Source organism: Nothobranchius furzeri, chromosome 9 (assembly GCF_043380555.1).
Source record: "Nothobranchius furzeri strain GRZ-AD chromosome 9, NfurGRZ-RIMD1, whole genome shotgun sequence".
Classification (NCBI taxonomy): domain Eukaryota; kingdom Metazoa; phylum Chordata; class Actinopteri; order Cyprinodontiformes; family Nothobranchiidae; genus Nothobranchius; species Nothobranchius furzeri.
In genome coordinates, this window is record NC_091749.1 from 40,484,830 (window position 1) to 40,504,052 (window position 19,223).

Genomic DNA, 19,223 nt, shown 5'->3' on the forward strand with positions numbered 1-19,223 from the left:
CCTTCTGACACACCATGGGAAAAAAAGCAGAAGTGTGAGACAATATGCATTTCAAAAAGTCACGCATCAAGTGTTTTGTAACACACAGACATACATGTAGAGAGGGGAAAGGCGTGGATGAGATGAGTGTGTGTACTCACTGTTAGAGATGTCTTCAGCTTTTTGACATAACTGCTGTAACACCTGGGAAGAAAGCAGAAACAAACGCTCACTTTAGACCAGGTTAAATATACTACTTGAGTCACGGGGATGAGGCGTCTACAACGCGCTTTGTTTTCTATGATGATTTGGCTTCATGCTGCATTGCGATAACGCTGACTTGAAATAGGGTGAAACATTTTAAGCTACCTGTATAAATCTTGCAGTTACACATCTTTGTATTTGCAGTTTTCGTACACATCAAACCAGAAATAACGTGATGTTTGAGTCACAGCTGTGGCCGTGCACACACACTATTGCATGCACGGAAACATATTCACACCCACAAAAAGCCTCTTTCTCCCTGAACGCTTTCCTGCAAAACCTGTTTGCTAGAAATGGATCTAGACATTGGAGCTTTGAGTGCGAGGATATTTTCCCTAAACACAAGACAGTTCTTGCAGAGAACCAAGCCTCACCAGCGTTCTCACGCCCATCTCTCATGCATTGTCTCTAAGGCCCTCCTGTGCACTTTCTGAGCCTAATCTAAGCAGCTCACCATAACAGACACCACCCAGCTTTGTATATACAGCAAGCAAACACACACACAAGATTTTACAACTTTTATTTACGCTGCTAAAACCTCTTCTTCCACAAACTCGAAAGAGTTTTTTTTTCTGGCTTTTCCTTTGAGTCAGAAAGTTTAGGTACTAATAGAGAACTACAAACATCAGATTTCCTCACACATATGGGGCTATTGGGGAAGGAGCACAAACACAGACACACCAATTCAAGAGCCGCGTTATAGCGTGTGTGGGTAGCTATCTAACAAGGTTTTGTTGTCAGTAAACACATCCATCTGGTCAGCAGCAACAAAATCGAGTCTGGCGAATGCTGCATTAGCACGAGTATGGTCAGATTCAACAATCGTCTCATTCTGTTTGTAAAAGTTCATGTTTTTCCACTTAAGTTTCTATAATTTTGTAAATGCCAACAGCCAAAAATAAATATGCGTGTATTTTGGTCCTTGTGCTTAAGCAGTTTCTATTTCCAAGGTGCCCTCAGCCCATGTCTTGTGCACATAACCCAGCACACATCTGTTGTTGCGGTTTACTTGATCCTGAAACAGAAATCACCTCGACTGGCCGTATTGATAATGACTAAACTGATCAAACTGTAATGGCTTTCTGCATTATCTACACAGACAGGCTAAAGACACATGCTCAGGCTGCAGGCACACACAAACACTTTGATAAGTCATCGCAGTGATAGTGATAACAGAGAGCCAGGTAGACTGAATTCATCTTCAGCTTTTTCATAAAGGCCTATTAGTGGATGATTAAAGGATCTCTGCTCATAGGACTTCAGCACAGAATATGATTCGCCAGCCATGAGGCAGGTGAATTACACTGGATAAGAAAGCCAATGCTGTCTGCCATCATTTGCCTGACTGAGAATCAGGCTGTTAGTCTATTAACCTCATTTTACTGTTAGATCTTTGTGGTTTTACATCAATAGCAGATGGGGAAAAATCACACACACACACACACACACACACTTTTTGTTTTCTTGTTCAATAGAATTGTCCTTATAAATGATATTAGTTTAGTTAGGCTGCAACTAACAGTTTCATACTTAATGAATCATTTCCCCTGGTATCCCTTGATAAGTTTGCTTATTTATGTTCAAACCAATGACTCAAACCCTTGAAATGTGATTAAACAACAACAATTGAATAAAGGTTTTGCTTTAATCAATACAAGTTCAACTTTGGCCTAAGCCATGTCCATCTACTTCCAGACCATGGGTTTCCGGAAGAACAAAAAAAATGAAAGCAAGTCAATGGGGCTATTTTCTAATCTTGTTTGTTATGTGCCATGGATCTCACTAATGGTGTCTGTGAATCGGAAAGACACATACTGATGCCAAGAAAGTGCTTATTTTCAAACGGGTGAAATTTTATTTTAAGTTTTGAGTGAAAATACGTCCAGCGCATCACCAAACACATCATCAAACCAGACACAGAGAAAACAGAGGGAAAAAGGCTGTAAGTTCAGCAAACTTCAAATCCTTCCTTCGAGAGGAAAGAAGCATCTGGCTATTTGGTAAGTAGCAGCTACGCTGGGGAGAGGACCTTCTGTGGTGACGTCATACGCGATGTACCGACGTCTAATTTTTAGTCATGCTAATTATGAACTTTACAAGCTGATAAATCTTAAAATACATGACAGGGGTGGTCGAAACACACATCATTACTTTGTATTTAAAATGAAGTACAACATATGTGTGATCCAAGCCGTAAGGCAAAGCGGATTAGAAAATAGCTCTTTTAGCCCTGTTGACTTGCATTCATTTTTTTCTCTCTTCCAGGGACCCATGAGGCGACTAGAAAGGGAGACTTAAGCCTGGTTCGTGCTTCTCCGTCAGCTCCGTAAGGGACAGACACGCACGGATTGACAGAAGCGTTTTGCTCTCATACTTCTTCGTCTCCTGGGTAGTGTTGCAAAACAATTGCCCAGCAGGACAACAGAGGGCGTAGCACTGTGGTATCCTGTCATGTATCGGTCCAAGATAGTGTGTTTATATTGTGTTTTTTGTATATAAGAGACTTTTTAACATGGACATATTTGTCTCTCATTCTCCTCCACCTCATCATGTGCTCCCCACCTCTAAACCCAAGTTTCCTGTCATTTCCGTCCACAAATAAAAAGCTTGCTGTGCATCTTTTCACTCCTCCAGTCACGGGGGAATTAAACGTTCATATTTTTAGAGTTATTTCGTGAGGTATTCTTCAAGCTTCTCTGTGTCTGCCATTTGTTATCCTCAGCTCTCTATGTTTTTGAGGGCACAATGGCGGCGCTGTAAACAATAGCGGCGTCCTGACCAATCACAAGCTTGCGTTGTCCGTCTCGACTGACGGATGTTTAGAAAAGAGAGCTCACTCCATCCGTCATTGCGGAGCTCTCCGGCAGGCACGCAAGGAAGATGCGTGTCTCCGCACTGACGCAGACGATGAAGCATGAATCAGGCTTTAAGCTTGGTTTATGCTTGATGCATTTACTTTCCGCTTGGTGATGCGGCTCGCGGATGGAACGCGCTTCACAACTCGCAGCGTTTATGGTTCGTGCGGCTCGTCTCTGCGGTGAGCCAATATTCTCCCAAACTGTAGGGGGCAGCATGGAGCTCTACTGCATGCATCCAACTAGGGCTGCAGCTATCGAATATTTTTGTAATCGAGTACTCTATCGAATATTTTTTTCGATTAATCGAGTACTCTAATAAATTACCCTTTTGTGTTTGTAAACCATTATATCATATATTGATGAGCCAAGATGGCGTCGAGTATGGCTGCCTCGTCGCGAGCTCCACCAAGTTCCAACATTACACACTCCATACTGTACATTAATGCCACTGTTTTGTACATACCAACCTCTGTACATTTTATATCTCTTATCTTATTGTTTACTTTATTCATTTGTATACTTAGATTAGCCATTTTTATATTTTACTTTTTTTTACATTACTGTATTTTTGCACAACTCTGTTGCTGTGAAGCTCGCACACAAGAATTTCACTAGCATGCACTGTACCAGTGTACCTGCACATGTGACGTGACAATAAAAGTGATTTGATATCAAATAGCATGTTATAATTATGAAAGACCTCTTAAAATGAGCAAGCAATTGCCAGTTATTCTTCAAGTTTTATTCAAAATTAGTTTGCATAACTTCAGCACTTCAACTTTACTTCACAGTAAACAAATGCCTGTGCAAAAAATAAGTAAACAACCTGAGCCGATTTTCCCCTCGTGTGAGAATCTGCTAGCCTGCAAGCCAGACAAAAACTAGGAGGATAACGCTGCGAGCGGCTGCGGCCCAAACAGAACCAGAACCAGAACCGCTCACGGCGCAAACAGCTCGCCGGCTGTTTCCCTATTAACACACGTCCGTTTTAATTTCTACACTTTTTTTCTCACACTAACAAGAATTGCCAAAAGCATGTTTGCTGTGGTTTTGTCAAATTATACTGATCACAAAACATTTATTTACTTTCTTTCGTTTTCCTCCGCCACTCATAAATACCCGTGTCCTCCTGCAGAAACCCCGAGGGACAACAGACATCAATAACACAATAGAAAGTCCGACATATTGTGTAAAAACTGCTATTTTTAGCACATTTTAAGTCCGACGTGTTGCTACCAGATGTACGGTGTGAGCTGAAACTGAGTGCTACAAACGAAAAAGTCGCAGTGTCCGCAGAATATATAGAAAAACAGGCTAAAAAGCATTATCTTGTAGAGGCTCTGAGTCCGCTTGCAGAAGTGACATTTACAGGTGCTGCAGCTTGGAGGATGTGGTGTTGTGATAGGCTAAATCCATTTTACAGTATTTATACTGGACTACGTTTTCCGTCTTACGACGTGAAAGATGGTCCCACAACTTTGACTTTTTCTGTCTTTTTCGCACTCCACCGGGGTCCACGTTGTTAAGAGAAAGTTAAGTTATATTCGCTACTCGCGTGTGCATTCAGTCCAGTGGGCATGTGCGTCACTTATTTCGGTCCGGGTGAAACATGACCCCGGGCGATTGCAAAGCCACGAATTAATTAAATATGAATTAAACGAATCCTCGAGGCAGAGAATTTGACTCGAGGATTTTTTGTACTCGAATTATTCGAAGTACTCGAGGAATCGTTTCAGCTCTACATCCAACACTACACCATAGTAGAAGTAAAAATGACTGTTTACAACATGGCATTTCAGCATTTTTAACAGCGTCCTCGTCTTTTCCGACAGTGCAAGTTATTTCTCTCCAAGAATTATTAACAACATGTTGATCATGGTGATCTCAGAGCTGAATCATACAAATGTCTGTATTTAAGAACCTCTGCCATACTAGCTCTTGCCGGTCCGCCATGTTTTTCCGCGTCCGACCGTCCGCGTGGTTAGAAATTTTCCTAGGTGCGCGTTGCGGAAATTTTGGGCCGTGCGGAGACACGGTGGAGGGGCGTGGTTGTTAAAATGACGCAATTTCGCCACGCGGACCTCGTGGACACGTCAAGCATAAACCAACCTTTAGGCTCCCTATTGCCTGCTGCATTTAATGCCAGAGTTTAGAACTGACAAAGTTTTAGCAGTTTTTTTCAAATGTTGAAAATAATGTTATGCATGAGTTGTGTAAGACTCAGCTCCTATTACAGCAAATGTTATCTCCATTTTCATAAAACTGCTTGAGTTAGTCATAGTTGAACTGCAATGACCTCAGATGTTAACCATTTATATATGTACATGTAAGGGTTCACTTCTGAGTTTCGTTGAAATCTGCCAAGAGGTTTGTGCGATTTTTTTTTGCTAAAATGACAGACGCATCAACAGACAAAAACATTTTCTCCCCTCTCAGAAAAAAATACCTTGAAAGGCAAAAAAACTAAAACCAGGAATTATGTGCACAGTTATTATTACCTGCTTCCAGGTAAATGCACAACCTAACTGCTCTAACGTCTGTCTGAATCATCTTGTTTGGGTTTCCTAACCCGCCACCACTGCTTCCTCAGTCAGACAGATGTTGACTTTATTTATTTTTACACATACACAACAGCTCTCTGACATCTGCACAGAGATAAACACAAGGGTCACACTTTCAGAGCAGACACCAAAAGGAAGGAAATAAAAGCTGGGGGAGAAGAAAAAACAACCGTGCATATAAGCCTTTGCTGTTTAGATTTGCAGAGCACGGAAAACAAGTGTACTCTAAAAACCAACATATTGAGATTGGCCTAAAATCCCTTCCATTTTAATATTTGATGCCTTGTTAGAAGAGGCGCACTAGTGAGGTGTTTGCCTCTGTTGTCTCTGCTGATCTGCGGCACACCGGTGGCGGTGGGGGGTGAGACTTGGCTACAGACATTTTCCTGAAGCCCCTCGAACAAAACAGGCAAGTCTTGACAGTCTGTCCGCCACCAAGTCGTCACACAATCAGTTGCAGGAAACCAATCCCTAAATAGCAGTGATTCATCTCTTCATCACACACAATACACAGTGCACAAAGAAGCTCTCTCTCTCTCTCTCTCTCTCTCTCTCTCTCTCTCTCTCTCTCTCTCTCTGTCTTACCCTATCTGTCTCACCCCCACACCACCACCACCTCATCCACCCAAGCCCCAGTGTGGTCTCTCATGCTGCTTAAAAATAAGTGCTTCTCCCAGCTTTCTTTGCCCTGTGATTTACTGGCAGTGTCTAACTGCAGGGCAGCATCTTTTATCGTTACATGATCTGGGGCTGAAAGCTGACAAAACGGAATCTCTGTGCAAGTACTTTTGTATGTGAGTAAGTGTATGTTCGGGGCAAAAGAAGAGAGCGAGTGGAGGAATAAAGAACTTGTGTGAGAAACGTTTGTCTAAGTGCAATTCAAATCCTCCCAGCCTCCCGGTGCAGTGTGTGTGTGTGTGTGTGTGTGTGTGTGTGTGTGTGTGTGTGTGTGTGTGTGTGTGTGTGTGTGTGTGTGTGTGTGTGTGTGTGTGTGTGTGTGTGTGTGTGTGTGTGTGTGTGTGTGTGTGTGTGTGTGTGTGTGTGTGTGTGTGAATATATGTGCGTGTTTGTCATTCTGCTAAATGGTTTCTTCCTTGACTTGATGGAGCTAGTGCCTTCTCAAGGGACCACGTTACACCACACACTGAAGTAAAGCGCTCTGAGACTGGTGAAAAGCTCAGAGCATTAGTGCAATCCATTTGTGAGAGGTGGAATATAGAAGAAACGCCATGTCTGATTGTGCGCTTCTGTCTTTTGTCTGTGGATGTACACATGATTTTATGTTGCCATGATTACTTTCTCTAACTGCTAGGATGCCCGTTGTCACGTTAAGCAATCCACCCCCATATCTTACTTTTCCTAGCTGTGCAAATCTCTTTAAGATATGAGCTGGCCTTGTTTGTGACTTTCCACAGTTGCATTTTGATGTCAATTTCAGAACGGCGTGAAAGCAGATCATCACCAGAGTGGGTGATTAGGACTACACAACAGGTTCAGCGTATCATTACAGCCTTGATGAACCATCGGGATGACGTGTGAAGGTCAGAGTAGCCGTGACCAACACAGCTGTCACATCTCCTCCCAGCACCCTCTTGGCTAACTGGCCTTCCAAAACACTCAGCACAAAACCCGGCCAACTGGGAAGCGAAGGGCCAGGGCCACCAGAACATGTCTAGAACCCCTACTGGGCTGGTATCATGACATGACTACCCTCTGTGCAATAGCACAAGATGTGTTGAAGAGGCAAATCAGAGAGAATCTTTGGCGTAAAGGAAACTGTTGGGTTAACGCGCAGAGAGAAGCGCTCTGACGTCTATTGGTATTGGCTCGCGAAATTTCACTTGATGCCCATCAAAGCTACAATTTTAAATGATGAGCAGCTCTGCTGTACAAGAGAAAAAGGATATAGCAGAGCTGTGTGGAGAGCAGATGTGAATCCACTTTGATTTCCCTCCCTGTGTGTGGAGCTTCTATTAAATGGATCTGCTGTCTCCTTGATCTAGGGAGTCAATAAAGGGCCAGTCCTGTCAAACCCTCAGGGGCGAGTGTATGCACATGTGTCCACATGAGTGTGTGTGTGTGTGTGTGTGTGTGTGTGTGTGTGTGTGTGTGTGTGTGTGTGTGCGTGCATGTTAGTGTGTTATGGACGGATTTTGAAGTACTCTGACAGGTGAGTGATTGAGTACTTTCATTTCCCTCTAGCGACAAGACACGCACACACACACAAACGTGTGTAGCATACACACAAACACACACAGTGGTGGTTGGAGAGGGAGATCTGTTGTTTCTTAAAGGATGCTGCTCCTGCCTGCGCGCTTAAATTAGCTCTAAATGTTTGGATTACACACAGGAGCCCTCACAGAGGATTTAGCAACCATAGCCTAGAGTCCAAGGGAAGTGTGAACGTTTCCGTCTACAAGAACGCAAACAGAGAAGACGTGTTCTCGTACACTTCACAAACATAAGTCACCATTGACAACACAACTTAAGACGGTCTGGTGTAACATAACAACTGGTGAAATGTAAAGGATAAATATGTTTTCATTCAACAGAATTTTGCTAAACTCTTTTCTCATTTCACTTTTTGAGAATGCAGTCTCTGCTTCTTTTGGGTGGGGGGAGGATATAAGCAGACACAGGCTGGGAGAGAAAGGAGGAGAAAAGGAGAAGGGGAATGAGGGAGGTCAGCGCCCCCAGTCTCAGATAAAGGCCCTCTCCCTCCCTTCTGCCTCAGCTTGCGAAGCTCCTGCCAGGATCGAGAGGCGTCTCACGTTACAGCTGTCTCTCAGTGTCATCGCTCAGAAAGAGCGAGCACAAGCGCAACAGAGAGACAGACAGAGGCAGACAGACAGACAGACAGACAGAAATGGGGGGAAAGCGGGACAATGCCACAAGCTGAGCAGGGCTAAGCTTTCAGCACTGGACAAGTGAAAAACATGAAAAACAACAGCAGGTTCATCTGCATGTTTTGGCTGCCTGGTGTTGTTTTTAATAATTAATGTTCATGCAACTCACATTTTACTACAACGTTAAAGCATTTAGAAATCACCTAAATGTGCCTTGACCTTTTCAAGAAGAATTATTTTTGAAAAGTATTCGAGGAGGTAGTCGGATCATTTCCTCTTCGACTAACGGAACAAACGATTTCCTAAGAAGAAAAAGAGGAAATATTTTTGACATCAGATGTTGTGTACACTGAGACCAGGGGAAAAGAACTGCCCTGTGCTTAGACAGGAAAAAGACTGGATGTTTAGGAGTGCGTGCTACAGGGCTTCAGTGGATTAAACACTGTGAGTTGCCTCTCTACACATGAGTATCCTTTTTTAACCTTAATATGCTAAAAACAGCAGCTTGTCCCAGCCGCAGTAATGACTAATCCAATGACTTCCAGCCATTCAGCCTCAGCTAAACTAACAAGGTAAAGCCATTGCAGTTATTAGTGAGTTCAGTTCAAATCAGTCATTTCACGTGCCTTATCTGAGACTTTCCTGGAGGAAAACAGAAAGTATCATTTCATTCAAAGAAACTTGGAATTCAGAGAAGGCTATCCCTTTTAGTAATCTGAGCAGTGGTGTTTACACGGGAAAAAAAACTGATTTCTCAGCATAATTTACATGATGGTCCTCCTGAACAAACACACACACAGGGCTATTGCATGGCTCAAAAATGCTTTTGTTTTCCTTTATCCCTGTCATTTCTTGATGAGTTACGTAGGAGTTAAATGTTTTAAATTCTGGCTTAGCTTGGAGCAGGCTTTGCCAGCACAGCTAAAATAAAAAGCCTTTGTGGCAGCAGTGACCGGATTTTTAATGCTGAAGAAGATCAATAAACGGGGGGCTGTCGAGGCGCAATCTCATGCATTTGTGTGTGTGTGTGTGTGTGTGTGTGTGTGTGTGTGTGTGTGTGTGTGTGTGTGTGTGTGTGTGTGTGTGTGTGTGTGTGTGTGTGTGTGTGTGTGTGTGTGTGTGTGTGTGTGTGTGTGTGTGTGTGTGTGTCAAGATCTTAACCCATGCATGTGTGTAAGTGTGCATTAACACAAAGCTAGGCATACTGCCCCTCTGCCTGCATCAACTTATTCTATAGTATCATCAAGAACCCCACTGACCCAAGAGGAACACCAGTAGAGAAACCAATATCATTCCCATCCTGACATTCAAAACCTTCTTCCTATTTCTCTTCCATTCATTTCCTCTCCCGTCTGAGCACAACCAGCACCAGAGAATTGGGGGGAAATGTGTATTTACAGTCCCCCTCCCAGCCTGACATTAAGAATGTCACTGTTGTAAACATCAACCTATATAGATGGTTTCTACAGTGTCATCATCAGGTTCCTGTGAAACGGGATGTTGGTATACACTAGAGATGGATAAGAAGTGGAGTGAAAGCAGTAGAAAACTATTTGTTTGGTTTCCTCGGGCCAACAAAATCCACATGTTCATTTTTATGTTGCTCCGGCCTAGTTTGTCCAGTTAATACAGAGAAGGGGTGAATGGCTCTCTTTCGTGAAACAAAATACCAACGACGAGGAAATGCTTTCATAATGTTGCCATGTCATGTCACTCTTACATTTCACAAAAGCCACGTTTAAAGAGAGGCGATCAGCTCACATGCAGCTCTAACCTAAACATGAATATGCAACGGAAACGGTGAATAATGAGGACCTGCGTGTTTGTTGTTCTATGGCTACACAAAACATGAAGTACATCTGTATTTCCACCTCTGCACCAATGTACAAAACAAAAACAGCCCTGAAGTGGAAAAATCATCAGGACCTTTTGAGACTTCATTAAAAGAAACTAGTGTGGACTTTCCAAGCACGGCTTCTCTTTGGAGCGGGAGAAAATCAACCTTTTCACCTTGCTGTTGGAAAAACAGGCATCCCAACGAGACAGTGGATATGCAAACAACCTTGACTTTCATCAAGGAAATTCTCACATTGAATGATAAATAAGAGGCCCATGGGATGAACAGCAAAGAAGCAGCTTATCACTTTTCCCTCCCAAATTCGGCCGCTCTGTCTTCTCCCTCTTGAAAGTCAATACAGGGGTGACCCACTTGCACTTTCCACTGCTTATTGTTTGGTAATTAATCCACCGTATGTAATCCACACAAAAATGTAGAGAAAGCCGAAATGGGTGTTGATTTGTTTTGTCTTAATTAACAGTTGAGATTGTTTACTTGTTCGTACAACAGGAGGCATACGCGCCCTATCTCATTAGCTCGGCTTTCAAACTGTAGCCACATTCTCACAGCACAGATGGATACAAACAACTCTGGTCAAAGATAGCCACAATATTTGAAAAGGCTGGCGTTAAAAGCAGCTGTCACCAAGCATGCACTTTAGACAATTATTTGTGTGCTCTGATGATTATCAGGACATTCAGTGAACATGCAGTGTTACCAAAATAGAAAGGTAACGTGAGGTTAGGCAGATCATCCGAGGGCCAACCAACCAACTTTCCAGCTGGGAAGATATTAACATGCAGGCCCTCGTGAACACGTATCGATAAACGTGTTGTCTGCTTGGGCCTGTAACGCAGAACAAAACACAGGACAGATACAGATGCAGCACGGCGTCTGCTGAATCTATACAATAAGGCAAATTACCAGCCTATTAAAGCTAAAATTTCAAGTTCTCAAAGGACAATTAACTTTAGAACACACATTTATGATAAATCTGTGAAAATCATCGGTTCCTCTGTATGTCGTTTAATTCCTCGTGAATTTTTACGTACACACTAGGTAAGTAAGTGACTGGCCAACAGGGAATGATTAAAATATATGACCAAAACTCTTTCTGACATGAGTTCTTGGATCATTTGGTTAACAAAGAGCAGATTTCTACTTCCTCTCTAAATTTCACAGCTCTGTGTCAGCGCTAGCATGCAGAGATTTGGAGGTGCAACCAGATGGCTATTATTCTCAATAGGTTGTTTGCTCTGTCTCATTAATCGGTGACTAAATATAACATAAAAAAACATCAGTGCCATGAAATATTTAGAGATGGAGTTAGTCACACAGCAAAACATTCTCAGGCAGGTTCAGTAATACAGAACATACTTAAAGTACTGCGTAGTCATTTAATCAAGGATTGACCTAATCAGAAAGACATTCGTTGCAACGTGTGAAAATGTTTGAATACATTTCATCACTTTTATATCCATGTTTTGACCATCCTGACAGAATATTTAATTTATTCTTATTTACTAGGTATTTTACAGAAGTAGTTTTGCTGTAAAGGTGTCCTTTGATACAAATGTATCTAAACACTGCTTAATTCATGTCTTAGCAAGTATATTTGTAATCAGTCAAAATGATGGGCGTGCTATAATACAGTTTAGTGCCGATTTACTTTGGTTTTAAATGTTGACTGGTAAAAGTTTACAACATGTGAGAAAAGGTCAAACAAATGTGAAAACATTAAACTCGGTCATTAATTAAAGGTGTGGGTGACTGAAAACATTTTAATGATTATTTCTGATTAGAATCGGTCACTTTGAGTTCGTCATGCAAGCTGATCATGAAAATAGTCTCCTACACCTATCTCCTGCATTAGCCTCTGATAGAAAATAGGCAGTGAAATTCGGATTTTAAGCCTCACAGATCTACATCAAGTGGTCGCTTGAACTTACCTATACGGGCTTACCTATAACTGAGTTAGTGTTAGAGTCACGTTGCTGTTACCCAATCTGAGGCGAGATGTCCAAATATCAGGAAATAAGACTCCAAATCCTGTTGTGTTAAGCTCTCCTCTGATGTGGCAGAATTGTCCGTGCTGATGCAGGCATTTCCTGGCTTTTTTTGCTCAGAGTACGGCATTTAAGACATTAATTCCTAAACAGAGGCTACTGCAAATGTATTGATTGAAAGAGTTTCCCACGGCTTTAATTTTTATTTTTGATAGTAATCAGTCACTCGGAGTTTGTCATGCAAGCTGAACATGAAAATTGTCTCCTACACCTATCTCCTGCATTAGCTTGATAAAACAGACGGTGAAACTCTAGTATTTGAAGAACCCGACAGATCTACGTCACACTGTCACTTAACATTCACTCACACAGACTCCAAATCCTGTCATCTGTAGCCCTCCTCTGATCTGTCTCACTTGTAGATCCTGAAACTAGTGCACCAGAGCTTTGTTTCCCCCAAAGTACAACTTACAAGGCCTTTATTCCTACAAAAAACTACTGCAAGCGTATTGATTAAACGAGTTAGCCAAACCTTTAAGTTTAAGAAAACGTGTCTTTAGTTTTTTCTACTCTGATGTAGTTTACACTGATGCCAACTAGTTTGGGACACAAATTTACAATAATGTGCCCGTTTTCAGTTGGAATCCCTCCAAATTAGCATGTACAAAACATCTTTGAAAGGTTTTATATCTGACCAGCTTATAATTCAACAGCAAAAAATGGTGACTGTTGTGGAAATTTTCCCAGAGCAACTTAGGCTTGGTTTCACTGTAAGATAATTATTATGCAGATTTCTGACCTGAATACCCCCTTCGGCTATCTTAAAGACACTCCTGGCTCTAAAATAATTTTATCAGACATTCCCACCATGTGTGGTGTGTAAAGGTCTGCTTGGAAGGATTTCAGAATCGCTCCAATCATAAATCAGGGCTAATAAATTGTCTAAAATGTCTTGGTTTGATTTTGAGGACATGTGAGCAGGCTGCTTGTTGAATGTGACATGTTGCCAATCAGAAAGCAAGATGATGGAAGAATGCAACATGCTTATCCTCCGCCATTTTTCTTTCCTCTAAAGTCACATTTGATCTCAAGAGGTTGTGCGAGATTTCCCATTTGACCGGGTAATGTTCAAGTGTGAAATCAGTTTGTGTGTAGATTTTACCATGATGTCAGACATCACACACAGTAGGACTAAATCTGGTATATCTGTGATTTTCTTTTATAACCACATGCGTGGTCTTTCATGTTTTCCTGCTGTGTGAACCTGGCCTCAGGGTTTGTACAGAGAGAATATTTGTTGCACATTTTTTGAACATGTTCAAAATCTAAACAACATGAGATTAACCTGACAACCCTCGTAAACATTTTAAGACATTTAGGCAAACTTCTTTGTGAATTCTGTTTATTTTGTTATCAACAGTTGCAGGTTTACCCAGAGTGATACTGACTTACACTCTCAAGTAGATGATTGTGACATTTACTATGATTTTGTAGCAAAAATAACTACAGCTTACAGCACATTTTATGTATTTATGGTCCCTCCCAAAAAAGAGCCACGGCCAGCGCTGCCCATACAAATGACTTAACTTTACCGTATCACGCACACCTAATAAAGCTCACTTAACTTAATTTTCAAAGGAACACAAACTAGGGCTTTCACCTTAGAAAAGATGATAGCTTCATATTCAATAGTCGAGGATTATAGAGAATCGAGTCTGTGTGCACATGAGATTGTCTTCTCAAAAGCTGTCTAAGTTCTGTCAGATTCAGCACCCATAGACACAGAGCTTGTGAACCTAATTTCACCTAATCAGCTTAGGCAATAGCAACCATTTGCCGTGACTTTGGTAGACATGCAAATAAGGCTTAACTATGTCTATCCTTAATTCCTAAATGTTCAAGTCAAGCGGAAGTCCTCCTTTATCTCGTCAAAAACAACAGTTCCAATTTAACAGGAGGAAAGAGAAGTAGAGGGAAAAAATAAAACTCCAACAGAGGTGACTTTTTTCTTGGCCTGGCAAAGAGAGATCTCGCTGATTTGAGTGTGCTTGAGGTAGCACAGTGTGCTTTCATTTCCAACCAACATGGCAAACAAAACTCTGACAGATTTGTTCCCCTTTTTCACTTTTGCTCTTGCTCAGTCTCTCTAATTATGAGAAAAACACACTGCACAAAAGTATTAGTACTTCTTGTTGGTTTGTATGTTCAGCTGCAGCACTTGCAGGGAAAACTATTAGTGCAGGTCAAACACACACACACACACAGTTTGCAATAAATCAGCACAAAATAATGCTAATAGGTAGATAGTTGCATCAGCAATGAAAAAGTGGAAGACACTGCTCCGTTGTAACGGCTAATGGCTTCTTAGCAGCTCCATGAAATCAAGCAGCTGTCATGTTGATGCATCAGCAGCGAGAGGAACGACAGCCATCCCCATAAGGACAGAGGCACCGCGCCTTCATGTTTGGCTAAACATCTGCTCCTCTGCACTCCAGCTTCGCGGCAATAAATGGGCAAACAAAAGAGGTGGGAGGTGAAATGATCAGATTTTCCATTTCAAAGCATTTGTTCAGTGTTTTTTCAAGCCCCCCTTCTCTTATTCCCCAGCTTACAGGACACAGACGAAAGTGGAATCAAGTTTTGCCTTGGGGAGGGCCTGAATGTATGCATGAGACAAAATGACCCAAATTAAATAAAATCATTATTCATAAATCTATTGTTTCTTTCTAAAACATGCAAACATGCTGAAAGCTCAGGGACATGATTGGAAATGTGTTTTGTGATGAAGAAACATGCAAAGGTGTTAAACTTGTCAATTTGGTCATTTATTAGTCCTACACAGATTTAGATTCCAGTAAAGAATCTGCTAGGTGTTTCTAATAAACATTCGTAGATGTTATGTTTACTAATGTTTGTGAGTAACATAGTGTCTAATTACTTTCATTTTGCCCCCAGTATTTCATTTTATTCTGATTGTTGTTCCTTTTAATAGGATTTTGGGTGATTGGGACAAACGTCAATAATTTCCTTCCTCCTTCCTCCATTCATTCATGTTTAGCCGCAACACAAGGCACCGCTGAAAACACACTGAACAACAAAATCAGCTAAAAATAGCACAAATACGATCGTTTTAAAGCAGAATGTATCAAAACCACAACCATGCCCACAGTCTGTTTATAAAAATGACAACTCTAACAGAAAACACCCCCTAAGCTCGTGTCTGTTGAATAAAAACAAACATCTCGATAACAAACTTAGATTAAACTGGCTTCAAACTGATTTCTCCCAATCATTTTATTCTAAAATCGCAAACAAGATCCAAACCTCAATATCAGTTTTTTTCAAACACGTCTAAAACTTTGGTAAAACTTGAGAAAAAAACGTGGATCCATTTCCTTCTAAAGTGGTGTGTGTGTGTGTGTGTGTGTGTGTGTGTGTGTGTGTGTGTGTGTGTGTGTGTGTGTGTGTGTGTGTGTGTGTGTGTGTGTGTGTGTGCGTGCGTGCGTGCGTGTGTAAAGGTGGCAGGGGTGCTTGAGGGACGAATTTAAAATAACCAAGATGGCGAGAGCCTTGTTGTTTTGGAAGGGGCAAAAAAAATGGAGGATATTGTAATATACACAAAGGGATACATTTCAACAACTCAGCCAAGCGGCTGCTAGCTTGCCTTGCACGTCTTGGTTTGAGCAAGCAACCGCGATAGCGAGCACCCCGGGAGGCTGGCCAACAACACGAAAAAGCTCCAACTCTGACCCGCTGAGGAACCAGAAATTAATATTATACGTCCAAGTTAATCCAAACCGATGTGGATATTTATGTTTTTGTCGCAAATTGTTTTATTTCGGCGTCGAGGGGACTGTTAAACTGGATGGATCGTATTAGCGGACGGACAGCAGCGCGAGACCAACGGCAGTCCGGTGCCTCGCGCTGTTACCCCCTCTAGGCTGACGGTTGAAACAACATCCAGCTCAAAAACACGCAGTTTAAACCGAGAACTACACGTTTACACGCTCGATAAAAACAACACAAACCACTAAAAAGTTTAAAATTCTCAGCAATAAAACTAGTCATCAAATAAGGGACAGAGAGTGAGCGGTGCGAGTGAAAAAGGGAGAAGGACACAAAGACGATTCCCACTATCAGGTCACTAAGGAAGGGGGAGAACACTTCGCTTTTTTAGATTAAAGAGGAAAAAACTTTAAACAAACGTACCGCTAACGACAGCGGGACATGTCCGCTAAAACACACAACAGCAAAAGAGCAAGAAACTATCCACAAAACAGTTTAGACAAGCTGAAGAAAGCGAAGAAACGACAGCCGAAGCCAGCTCTACGCAGCTCATCGCTCGTTCCTGTGGTGGGGCGAAAACGGCGTCCGTGAAATAAAAACACTTACCTTTTTTTAGTTTCGACACTTTACTTATTTCCAGCGTGGGTTTTTAGCTCTACTAACACTTCGGTTCGCTTTTCTTCTCGCCTCTTTTTTCCTTGGTCGGTTTTGGTTATGAAAGAGGTCGGGGACGAGTGATAAAGACGGGAATTGGGCAGTAATTGAGTCTCGGTGTGTGAGTGTGTGTGTTAGTTACTAACAGCAGATTGAAGGAGACTCTTCTCAAGGTTTATTCAGCTCCACTTCAAGGAACCGACCTGACGTCAGCTCACTACTGCCACACAAAGAAAACTTATTATTTGTGCAGCGCGGCCGTAGTAAAGCAGAGACGCAGTAATTGACCGTTATTACTTTAAATGCGACGTTATCGTTTGCTCCAGAGATGCAGCGGAAACTTTATTTATGACGTTTGTGGCATCTCACCAGTCGCTGTTGTAAACAAACAAACAAACACTAAAGCGACACGGTCATCGTAAAAAAATACAAAATTGAAATTTTTGAATTACAATTTTAATGATCCCTTTTTAAGTTTTATCTGAAAAAAGAAAAATGCAATTTCTTGATTTTTTTTGCTTTTATTTTGAAAGGTGCATATTAACGTTTTTCTAAATAAAATAAAAAATTTGCTCGTTTGACACATTGACTTTAGTGTTTGGGACAGGGAAGGGACAGCTGCAGCCCAGAGGTGGGATGGATGTCTCTCAATCAGAGGATTCGGGGTTTGATCACGGCTCCTGCAGTTTGCCGGAGTGCCCTTGGGCAAGGCACTGCACTCCCTAATGCCCACAATATGCTTCTCATTGAACAGATGTGGTTGTATAAGTACATCATGTGCAATTCTGACTCTGAGGAACATTTTAAAGTGCTTTGTAGAACCTGAACAAGGTCTAAAAAGCTGCAATGTTTAAAAAAATGGAAAAGGTTGCTGCATCTAGACTATTAAGTGACTAAATGGTGAACCCTTTAAAGACAATGCATGATCAAATAATACAAAAAGGTCTCCATGTGGCTCTAAATTAGAAGGCATTTGTGAAACAAAACCAGAAATGGGACAGCTCTTCCTTCCTCGGGATGGGATCAATACATCGCCTGGCAAAGACAGCCATCTGTGCCTAATTGTATGCTTTACCTCCTCTTCTGAACACACAATAAGCAACAGGCTGAACGCAGGCCCTCTGACCCAGACTGGGTTTCCAGACGGGGGAAGATTATTTCATTCAACTGGAAAACAACAAGGGGGTGGGATAGAGGAGCGCTGCTGGACAGGGGGTGGGGTGGAGGAGAGTTTTTGCAGATGGAGTGGGCAACTGTTCATCCATGCCCCACCCTGATGAGGATGGGTCACAGAACTGGAACCAACTGGTGTGTCCCGTCAGCGCTGGTTGCATGCATTTTAACAGGTATTAGACTGGATTAACAAAGTGCTAGTTTATAGACACCTCATAAATCACGCACAATGATTTTATTGTGAGCAGACTGGTGGTTTATGGGCATATTTATACTAATGCTTTATAAACATTACAAATGATCATGAACAAGGGTTGGTGTTTGTTTTGTTTCATCTCTGCCTCCCTCTCCGGTTGTTATGTCACAACATCAAAAAGTGTCACCACAGATTTTCTTTTTTTTTTAAGCTATTGCAAGCGTTGCATAGCTCTTACTCAGAAACACGTCTTTTTATCTATAATTTTTCTTTAAAGAAAAGAAGCAAAGGTGGTGCAAGTCTGATAAAACAGTCATGATCACCAGAGTTTGGAGGATGGACACAGAACTCCTTATTCAGCTTGTGGTGTCCAGTTTAAGCCATTTTATAAGCGTGCTCTCAAATGTTCATTGGTCATTGATTTTTGTTCTCTGCCCCTTTCCATTACCTGTTGAGATGGGGGGGGGGGTAGTTTGGTCTTCTTCAAACACACACAAAACACACAAGAGTCCTCTCTATCTGCCTCTGTAGCCAGCGGCACCCTGGTGTATTTCTCCCAACTCCTCCGGCCTCTTGTTGCAGGGATGACAGGCCGTGAGGAATGACAGTGGCTCTGTTTGTCATACAGTAGCAGCGAGAAGCAAGGATTTTTAATTGCATTGGAGAATCTTCATTAAAGAGAGCACATGGGGGTGGAAAAGTGGGGGGAAGAGGGCTGCATGGGGCAGCGTTGGGGGGGGCACTCTGAGCATCGTCATTAGGAGAAGGCGCTAGTGGCGTAGAAGGGTGGGCCCTCTTTGCGTGCACACTGAGAATGCCTGCCGTACCTCGGTCATTTGTAACATAATAAGTGCCAGCACAATGACTGCAATGCGAGAAAGCACACCACAGGGAAGAGAAGGGGGAAGGGAGACAGCATGTCTGTCTAAAAGAGGCACTTTTTATTTTTTTGGTCTTGATTAGAAAGTATAATGAGCCACTAAAGAAACAGGAGGAAAAAAAAGAGGATCTCTCCTGAGACTGATGGAAAACAAATTAATCTGGTGATTTAAATTTAATTATT

The 19,223-nt window shown here is 42.0% G+C and overlaps 1 protein-coding gene across 14 annotated transcripts in view; it reads right to left on the minus strand.

Moving 5' to 3' along the window:
• baz2ba (bromodomain adjacent to zinc finger domain, 2Ba) overlaps positions 1–16,921 on the minus strand; it is a 92,931-nt gene extending 76,010 nt beyond the window's left edge. For all 14 annotated transcript variants that reach the window (XM_015953441.3, XM_015953440.3, XM_015953443.3 and 11 more), the window contains exons 1-2: positions 16,744–16,921; positions 141–183 (exon numbers count right to left, since the gene is read on the minus strand). The gene's annotated coding sequence lies outside the window, so the exon portion shown is untranslated. The remainder of the gene's footprint in view (positions 1–140; positions 184–16,743) is intronic.
• Between the last annotated feature and the right edge of the window lie 2,302 nt (positions 16,922–19,223).